Consider the following 9,220-nt stretch of genomic DNA (forward strand, 5'->3'; position numbering starts at 1 on the left):
TTTTCCATCAGGGATTGTCTCTAGGGGCTGTGGGTTTGCAGATGACTGAGACATCATCATGGCAGGAGGAAGGAGCAAGGAGGTAGTAATTGGGGTGAGGGAAGGGTTCCTGTTCTCTAATCAACAGCTGCGTGGACTTCCCTAATATAACATAGTGTATTGACAATCCTACACCCAGAGCAACTTTGGTCTCTTTTCACCTTGTATTTGTTCCCTCTTGCGGTCGCTTGCAGAGGAGTTGTGCAGGTTGATAGCGAGCAAGTCTCATCTAGTCGTCCATTCTGTCTCCACTGTGTTCAGCCTCCTGATGCTGTCTCCTGTGTGTTAGACTAGGCTGAAGGGCAAATGGTCACTAATGCTGGATTCACAGGAGACTTGCATGACTTCTTCCTCCTTTGGCATCTACCTCTCTAGGGTCCTGGCAGCACACGGAGGACTCTCCCACCTCTGTATCTGATACACCGAGATGGATACGGTCTTTAGTCCAGCTAGTCATCTCCCATGGCCAGTGCAAACCTGGACCCTACTGTTTTTTCCAGGCCTTTGCCCCGCCTAGTTTTAAATGCCCCACCAATGGCCCTTGCACTGCTTCCCTTGCGGGAGCATTGGACAGGCTAAATAAACTCACCACTGCAGCCTTTATCTTGATAGTCATCCTGACTTTTCTGTTGCTTGATGTCATCCCTTTGCTCCTAGTTCTAGCCCCTTGGCCCTTGATAGAACTGGGTTTGCACCAAATGGTGATTTCGTGCAGCGCTTCCTCTCCTGTGTGTTTCATTAGCCTCTCCATCCTGTCCCCACACAGACACATCAGCTGCGGGCCACTGTCACCCAAAGGAGATACGAGGTGATGCTGGCAATCTGCTGAGCTGTGTGTTTATGTCTATTCATGTACTACACACTTTTTTCAGTTGGGCTCTTGCCAGGTATCTTGCAGCATACTCCAAATCACAGCCATCATTCACAAGGCTCACCTGGGCTAAAGGGACAGAAGAGCCAGACCTGGGACAGCTCCACATGGGTGCATCCCAGTTGAATGAGGACATGGGCCTCTGGTTGCAGAGAGAGGGAAGAAAATCTCCACCCATTCCCAGTAAATTCCCGATGTGGGGAGCAAGGGCTGCTTTAGTCCATCATTCCTCCTTTGTCAGCCAAGTTAGTTCCTTGGCTCACTTCCATTGACCCAGCTCCTTGCTGTTGCACTCCCCGCACGCAGGCACCCGTGCTGTCCTCTCCCCTCCCGCAGCACATAGGACAGGTTCTTCCCTGCCCTTGTGACGTTCTCACAGTCTGTGGATCTGAGCCTTCCCGCCCCCGCCCTGGTGATGTCTCTTCCATCATGCAGGCCTGAGTCAGGTTCTTTTGAGCAGATGAAATACCTCAGATATGGACTTGTTATTGTGTTACCTCTTCAGGAAGTATTGGCATATCTTAAAGCTTGTTTTTATATGTGTTTTGCTGACTTTGTTTTTAATTTTTATTTTTTATTGTAGCACCAAAGACAACAAAGCTGAGTGAAGGAGCAGGTGGCTTCCCTGTCCTTAGCATAGCCTGGAGACAGTTCCAGCAGCATTGACCCAGGAGCTGGGCATGCGGACAGGGCAATAGAGGAGGACAGATGCAGGTAGAGAAGGAAAAGAGGGCAGTTTTATTTCTCAGGCTGGCTTGAGTTTCAGGATTTCCCCTCAGAGTGAACGGTGGGGTGTCCCCAGTGGGGTTCAAGTGGTCCCAATGTGTGTTACAGAACTCTGTGATCTAGTACTGGGCTTATTTTTAGCAAGTTTTAGTAGAACAGCTTTGAAGATAACAATCCTGTCTACACTATAGATTTTGCTAGGCCTCCTGATGTGTTAAAGTACAGTTCACTCTTCCAGTGTGGGCAGGACCAAACACCTGAATTGTGCTGCAGCTTTGGATTTTACCAGTAGGATTCGGTCACACAGATAAAAATACACCTGAGTCCTGTTTATGCGATGAGACCAAACCATGTTGTGTGCTACCGTATTGTACCCAAATGGTGCATTGTGGTAGCTTTTCATGGAGCAGACAGGACCTAAATACTGGAATGTGTTCTAGGTTCTGCTTTCACTTATGTTGTAAAGGCCTGTGTTACCAAACTCTGCAACCATCCCCATATTTAGGGGGTTGAAATACAATTTGGTAACATAAGTCTAATCGACATTGTAACTCTCTTCACAGGCAAGATGATCAGCTGGCTTGAAATTAGTTTGTTATAGCATGGTCTGTTGGGCTGTCATGTTACCCACTGAAACACGCAGCGTGCAGTGCCCTTTCAGATCTGTCTGTACTTGGAGCAAAGCCGTGCTAGCTCCCACCATGTGTGTGAAAGGTTATTGCTCGCAGGGTTCTAGCACAGTTTCTTTGGGCAGTGGTTTTTCAGAGAGTCCTGCTGCAGACTGATCCCCCTCAGCAATCTATTGGACAGTTTTCAATCATAGTTCTAAGGCAACAGTCCCTGTTAGCAACAGTCACGCATTACATGGTCATAACTAGCCCAGTTCTGCTCTCGGTGTCTAAAGAATCTAAGGGGTTCTCTGCTCTACACAGGCAAGCAGTCAGTGTTGGAGGATGGCCTAACAGTCACCTAGCCATGTTATCACTCAATTGGCTCTTGCCTGTGTAGATGGGACAGAACCATCTTATCAGATTGGTATTACAGCCCTCTGAAGGCAAGGGGCCTGATTCTCCTCTTACTTATCTGGATGTAAATTATGAGTTAACTCAATTGAAGCCAGTATAAAATTAGTTTGAGATGAGAATTCAACCCAGGGGCAACCGAACAGCTTAGTGACATTGTTAGAACACCCAACACCTCGAGGCAAGATCAAACTGCATTAAGAGGTTTGATGGACTGTAATACTAGGATAACTTACCTCAAGTCAGCTTGCCTGCACAGCTGGAAATTAAGCCATTGCACATTTTCCCCTCTCTCCAGCCCATAAATGTCACAGATGCCTCCCCGTCGTCCGAAAGTACATTTAAGTAAGAGCTTATAAACTGATCCGAGGTTCTCTGTACTGAAATTGTAAGGTACCACTTTGGGAGCCAGTCTCGGGTCAGGCTGCTGGAGCAAGCTCCGAACTGTGAACAAAGCACCTTCTAACATCAACAGCATTTAACCTCAGTGTGGGGGATGCACACTGGGCCTGAGCCAAAGCCCACTGAAGCTAATCCCTCCAGGGGGAGGGATAGCCCAGTGGTTGGAGCATTGGCCTGTTAAACCCAGGATTGTGAGTTCAGTCCTTGAGGGCGCCATTTAGGGATCGGGGGCAAAAATTGGGGATTGGTCCTGCTTTGAGCAGGGGGTTGGACTAGGTCCCTTCCAACCCTGATATTCTATGACTAATAGGGAGTTTTTCCACTGACCTCAGTAGACTTTGGATCAGGCCCATTATAAAAAACTGGCGGTAACTTTATAACAAATTGTTTAAAAGAGTATTTTCCCAATGATAGGTGGCTAATCAATAAATAACCCCAGTGTAACAATCACTGCGGATGGCTCCAAGAGGAAGGGTGTCCTAACTGGCTGGTGAAATGGTAATTTCTCTCCTGGTGAAATATTCCAGGAGAACCATGATGCTCCATTTTTATATCTACTGTGTAACGTATCACAGCTTCAGACAGGGAGCTCTGTCCTCCAGAAGCAGCAGCAGCAGTGCCTTTGTGGGCACCGGCACGTCCCCTTAGTCCCAGAATTCTCTGCTTCTTTGTGATATGATCCATTACCACTCATGGAAAGAGCATGTACAATAGAACAGGTGACCAGACACTGAACAGTAAAGGCCAGGCTGGAGACTTAGAAGCCCAAGGGCCAGGTCTGATTTGCATATACAAATTTAATGAATGTGCTTTGAATAATTTCAATTTAAAACTAAGTACACCCATCCCTCACAGTCAGTCAGGCTTGATGGTGAATAAGAATCACTTGCTGGTTGAGTTCATCAGCAATAAAACCCTGCAATGGACAAGCTTTTTCCCCAACTTGATGCTCCAGTGAGAGTGGATCTGAGCCTGTGGTGGCGTTTTAGGCCTCAGGAGGTACCTACTGTAGGACGCTCCCCTGCCCGTGTGTATTAGTTTATATTATATGGCTTAGCTGGTCTCATTAGTAGACACTGTGACTTCTTTTTAACAGGCAGTCAAATTATTTATAATGCACCTGTCCGGAGGCAGGTTCTGCCTTGGGGTGTCCTCTCTCCTATTGCCTTCAGTGGAAGCTGTATGCACCCATGCATTTGTGGGGACCAGACTTTGGCCCTGATGCATTTGTGAATCTTGCAGACCTCCAGGGCATTTCATTGTCTCAAACTCTGAGATTTTTTTCCAGAGTCGGGGATCTTTATAATTGTCCTGTTTCTTTTTTGGGGGTGGGGGTGGGGATTATTTCCCAAGGATAGGGCTAGGGAATACCTACTTTTCCTTATGCTTTATTCTCTTGTCCTGGGGAGCAGAGGTTAATATTGGGTGTTTTGCTTGCGTATCACGTGCTACCATTGTGTTTTCTTGCACAGAAAGCTGCTCGAATCACTGAACCGATAAACTGCTTTGACACTACTAGAGTATTAATGTTTATAAGCTTTACACAGCTAGTCTGGAAATAGACAGGAACTAACAGATTGTTTTTTATCAAATTCAGGGAAAGAATAAAGTTGGGACGTGTAACAGATACCTCAGTAAAATAAGCTGCAACAATAAACTATTCTCTCATTAGCTGGCTACAAGGATCAGCCATTCAGACTGTGAATACTAACCCTTTCCCTAGCCTGAGCTTGATACTAGCACTTGGCTTGATGCACATTTTGCTTAGATCCAGATATTCCTGCTGAGCTGCCAGGTTTTAGGGACAGAGGTATAGAAACCAGCAGCAGATACAGGGTGGAGGGCTGGGAGTGGGGGCGTGTCTCCTCAGCTCCAATCCATTTAACTCAGAATATTGAAGATTGTATGGCACTCAGGGGTTTTGATATTGCAGGAAGGACTGTTCCTGGTGTGAAGTGTTCCGTTTTGCAGTGTGTCTAATCACCTTGAAACTCCAGAGCAATTAGGGTTTCGCAACAAGCAGCTAAAAGGGGCCATCTGGAGGCAAAGGTGCAGTGGGCCAGCAGCAGCAGCCTAGCGCTCTGTTTTCAGAATGAAGTGGGTGCAGACGTGCTGTCTGGTTTCCAAACCAGGTCCACACAGAGAGCCACCTCCTGTCCTCTTACATTCAATACCAGTGTTTTCTGGTAGTACATGAAGATGGAAAGGATGGAGTCCAGCTCAGAAACAAGCCTCAAACTGCACAGGCGGAGCTGTTCGCAATCAGCTCCTGGAACAAATGTGAATGTGTCACATAGTCCTTTGGTTGCTGCGTATGATCTCCAAATGGATTCAAACCAGAAGACATTTTAACTGAACAGCAGCAGCCTTGCTACTAGTTTTGTTACCTATTTAAAAAAAATGTGATAGCCTAGGCAGTGGATAAATACCTCAGACGTCTGCTTCCAACAAGTGTCTGTATATGTTGTTGTTGGGTTTTTCTATCTTACATGTTATCTGAATGTTTATATTCCAATAAACTTCTACCTCTTCATATGATGACCCTGCAAATATGTTTTGTTCCATTGACTGGGCTGGGAATCAAACTTGCCACTCCAGGTTTCTGGACTCAAGCTGACTTTTTAAACACAAATGGAAGATGCAGTAGTTTTATGGGCCACTATGCCTATGACCTTGCAGCTAACAGCCTCCCATTACAGATCTGTGCATGGTAAGGGGCCAGATACCAGTAACAGTTTGTACTTCTATAATGCCTTTCATCAGAGGATCTCCAAGCACTTGGCAGACATTAAGCGTCGGAGCCTTGAGCCAAATGAGTATTATCTGCATTTTACAGATGGCTAAATGAATATGCACAGACAAGGTGACATGCCATAAGCCACACATACATCAGTGTAAAGCCAGGAATAGAACTTGAGTACTGCCACTCGATTCCCAGCTCTGACCAGCAGGCGCACCCCATCCCAGTGTGAGATGGCTCCTTCTGAGAGAGAGAAAGAAGGACATATGCACACAACCACCCACCCACCCCTAACTACCTCCAGCAATATATGCCAAAGCTGTGTATTGGGGTTCTTAGCCCTTTTCCTATCCAGTTTTAGAGAATATTAGAGAGCTAAAATGAATTTGGTATGTTTTTTTAACATAAAGTGCTAGGAATTTAATCCTGGGTGGATTCCAGGTCCTAGATGTACACTGATGAAAATCCTATTATCCCTCTGCACCTGTTAGTGTGGGGGAAGTACCCCCAAAGACTAAAATGGAAGTAAACTAACACTTACAGATATGGATCTGTAAGTGTCAAGGCTGATCCCTGAACGAATCTGCCAAGTTCTTTTTCATTTTCTTTGTCTGATGGTCCCTAGGTTTTGCGAAGGGTTCTTTTATCTCGTTACAGTTCAGGGTTGGAGCTTGTCATATATACGTTTCCATCCAATCCTTTGGGAGATCCTCTTGGTGATGGTCCTTTTGTCTCAGACTCACACACCTATCAGGAGTGATGGGCCTGGTTTTGAAAAGTCTCTGCTGTTGACAGTGGAGTATGTGGATTGAGAGAGGATGCAGCCTTGCCCGTGTCATGATAGTAGGGCACTTGAGGATGAATTGAGCAACATTTTAAAACTACCCCAGTAAATTGAAAATTAACACAAAATTATCCCAATAAATTAATGAACAAAAATTTGTTTTGTTAATTTTTAATTTATTGGGGTAACTTTAAATGTGTTTCGCTCATACTCACTTCTGAGTGGAATTTTACGAGATGACTTAAGTGGCATGTTGCTGGGCCACAACTTGACGTTTGCTGTTTCAGAATTGGGCTTTAGTGTACTGCAGAATTCTGTGATTTCTGGGTATCGTCCTCTACTTCTGTGGCAGGGTTGGGAGGCTTAGATTTGTCAAGTGCTTGGAGATCCTGGGATGATCTGCAAGGTATTCTTAGATCAGCCCTAGAGTCTCCTGGGGGGCAGTGAGCCGGAAAAGTATCAATTTGTGACACATGTAGTGTGGGAACTAGCTGTAGGAGGCAGGAACTGGTTTCCAAATCCCTCCAACTGTACTATTCAGTGATTATAAGAACTTATAATACTTCAACTATTTTCTGGTTACTCAGGAGACCGCAGAGTTGTTCTTCCAGTTGTTGAACCAGTTTGGCAGTTGGATGGAAACTAGTTCCGATTCCTTCACATCAGAGTTTACCTGTCACCAGTGATGGCCTTGCTTTGGAAGTTGGCTCATTCTGGCACTTGGCACAAATACATAACTTCCATAATAGAAACCAGAGAAGGAAAATACCTCTTGGGTGCCATCTGATCTCCCCTACCCACCCCCCTCTGGTTCAGTTAGGGCAACCAGATGTCTCGATTTTATAGGGACAGTCGCAATATTTGGGGCTTTTTCTTATATAGGCTCCCATTACCCCCCCCATCCCTGTCCCGATTTTTCACACTTGCTGTCTGGTCAGCCTAGGTTCAGTGTGGGACTGTTCCTTTCACAAGAAGCCCAGTCCTGCAAAGCAATGAGCTCCTTGTATTTAAGCCAATGGGAGTTGAGGGCACTCAGAACACTGCAGAAGGAAGCCCTATCTGGAGTGCTTTTTCTAATCCACTTTTAAATGTCTAGCACTAGGTTTCCATTTCCCTTTGGGACACTATTCTACAGGCAAATAGATATTAGAGTTGGGAAATATTTTCCTACCATCCAGCTCAAGTTCTCTCTTGCTCAGTTTCATTTCATTACTCCTAGTTACAACCCTCTTAGACCACTCTGCAGGCTCCCTCCCCCTCCTTGGGAACTTTAGATACAGAATCCATCTTGGAGCAGGCATGCTCCAAGACAGTTCCTGCCATGTGAACCCCGTTGCTGCACTTAGTGGGAAGAGTTGGGTAGCTCTTTCCTGGATCTCCCTCCAGACTCTGAGCATCTGGGCCTAGCAGAAGTTCCAATTGCTTTCAGTTCTCATGTGTTGCCACTAGATGGATGCAATGTCAGCGACTTGCTGTTGAAATATGGGCACTGCTGTGCTTCCTGGTTGGACAAGTGTTACTGAATATGGGAAATGAGGAGAAGGGTGGTGTGACATCCTGCTTAGGACGCCCAGAACTATGAGCCACTGTGGTACCCCTCTGCCTTAGCCAAGAACGAGAGCTTTGCTGCTTCTAAGCTATGTGTCAGTTCTCTGACCTGCCCGCTTGTCAAGACTCTGCCAGTCTGAAACTTGCCTTGCAGGTAACAATCTGTGAATCCCAGTTCCTGAGTTCCCCAGAGATATTTCCCTGCAATATCCAGTTCCATTCACTGGACAATCACAGACATTATGAAGTTCGTTGCCTCCAAAAAGACAGTGCACACACCAGCTGGAGATGCACACTTCACTTCAGTATAATAACAGTGAGACGGTTTGTAGAAAAACTAAGAAAAAGTTTTTTATGAACAAAGAACAGAGATTTAAGTGATACTAAGCAAGAATAAAAGAGGCAGGTCTGGTTACAAACAAAACAAAACACACTTTCTAGTAACTAACACTTTATTTTAGCAAGTTACAATCTTTGCCTAAGCAGTTTTCTTATATGAAGTTACCAACATCCCTGGCCCTTCAGACTAGGGGCTGTTCCCTTTGTCTCCACATTCGTGGGGAACTAAAATGTCATTTTGCCCCCGTTATATTACTCAAGTCTGTTATCTCTTCCTGAAGAGCCAGGAAGGCTTCCTGGGGTGCAGATTTTATCTGCTGATGTGGTCATTGAAGGGTTTTCTTCCCCAATTGTTTAGCTTGATGGCTTTGTTTACCTTAGATGTAAATGTACTTTCATTGTCCTCTGCTTTCAATGAAGCCAGTCAGACAGGTAAATAAATCCACATTCCCTTGTCTAGGGGGGACTGACTTTACACACTGCCTCCCAAACACATTTTAAGAATATATTTTCAGCACGCATCTGTAACTCTACACATATCACGCAATGATTTTCAGGACCAGCGTGTCACTGGTTTACCTATGATCCGTTACCCGACACCTTTGAGGTACATGTTATGCCAACAGCGTGTTGGGTCAATGTGTCAGGCCTGAGGTGAGTTACACTATGTGGGGCCCCTCTGGCCGTTGGATAGGACCATCTTAATGGTAATGGAACAAGAAGACCCTTCTTTCTTGCCCTGGCTGATG

General features: G+C 45.6%; 1 protein-coding gene across 1 annotated transcript in view; it reads left to right on the forward strand.

The window, feature by feature from the left end:
• ARID3B (AT-rich interaction domain 3B) overlaps positions 1–5,598 on the forward strand; it is a 47,879-nt gene extending 42,281 nt beyond the window's left edge. Inside the window, exon 10 of the mRNA XM_073363265.1 lies at positions 1,494–5,598. The gene's annotated coding sequence lies outside the window, so the exon portion shown is untranslated. The remainder of the gene's footprint in view (positions 1–1,493) is intronic.
• The last annotated feature ends 3,622 nt before the right edge of the window (positions 5,599–9,220 follow it).

Source organism: Lepidochelys kempii, chromosome 10 (assembly GCF_965140265.1).
Source record: "Lepidochelys kempii isolate rLepKem1 chromosome 10, rLepKem1.hap2, whole genome shotgun sequence".
NCBI classification, from domain to species: domain Eukaryota; kingdom Metazoa; phylum Chordata; order Testudines; family Cheloniidae; genus Lepidochelys; species Lepidochelys kempii.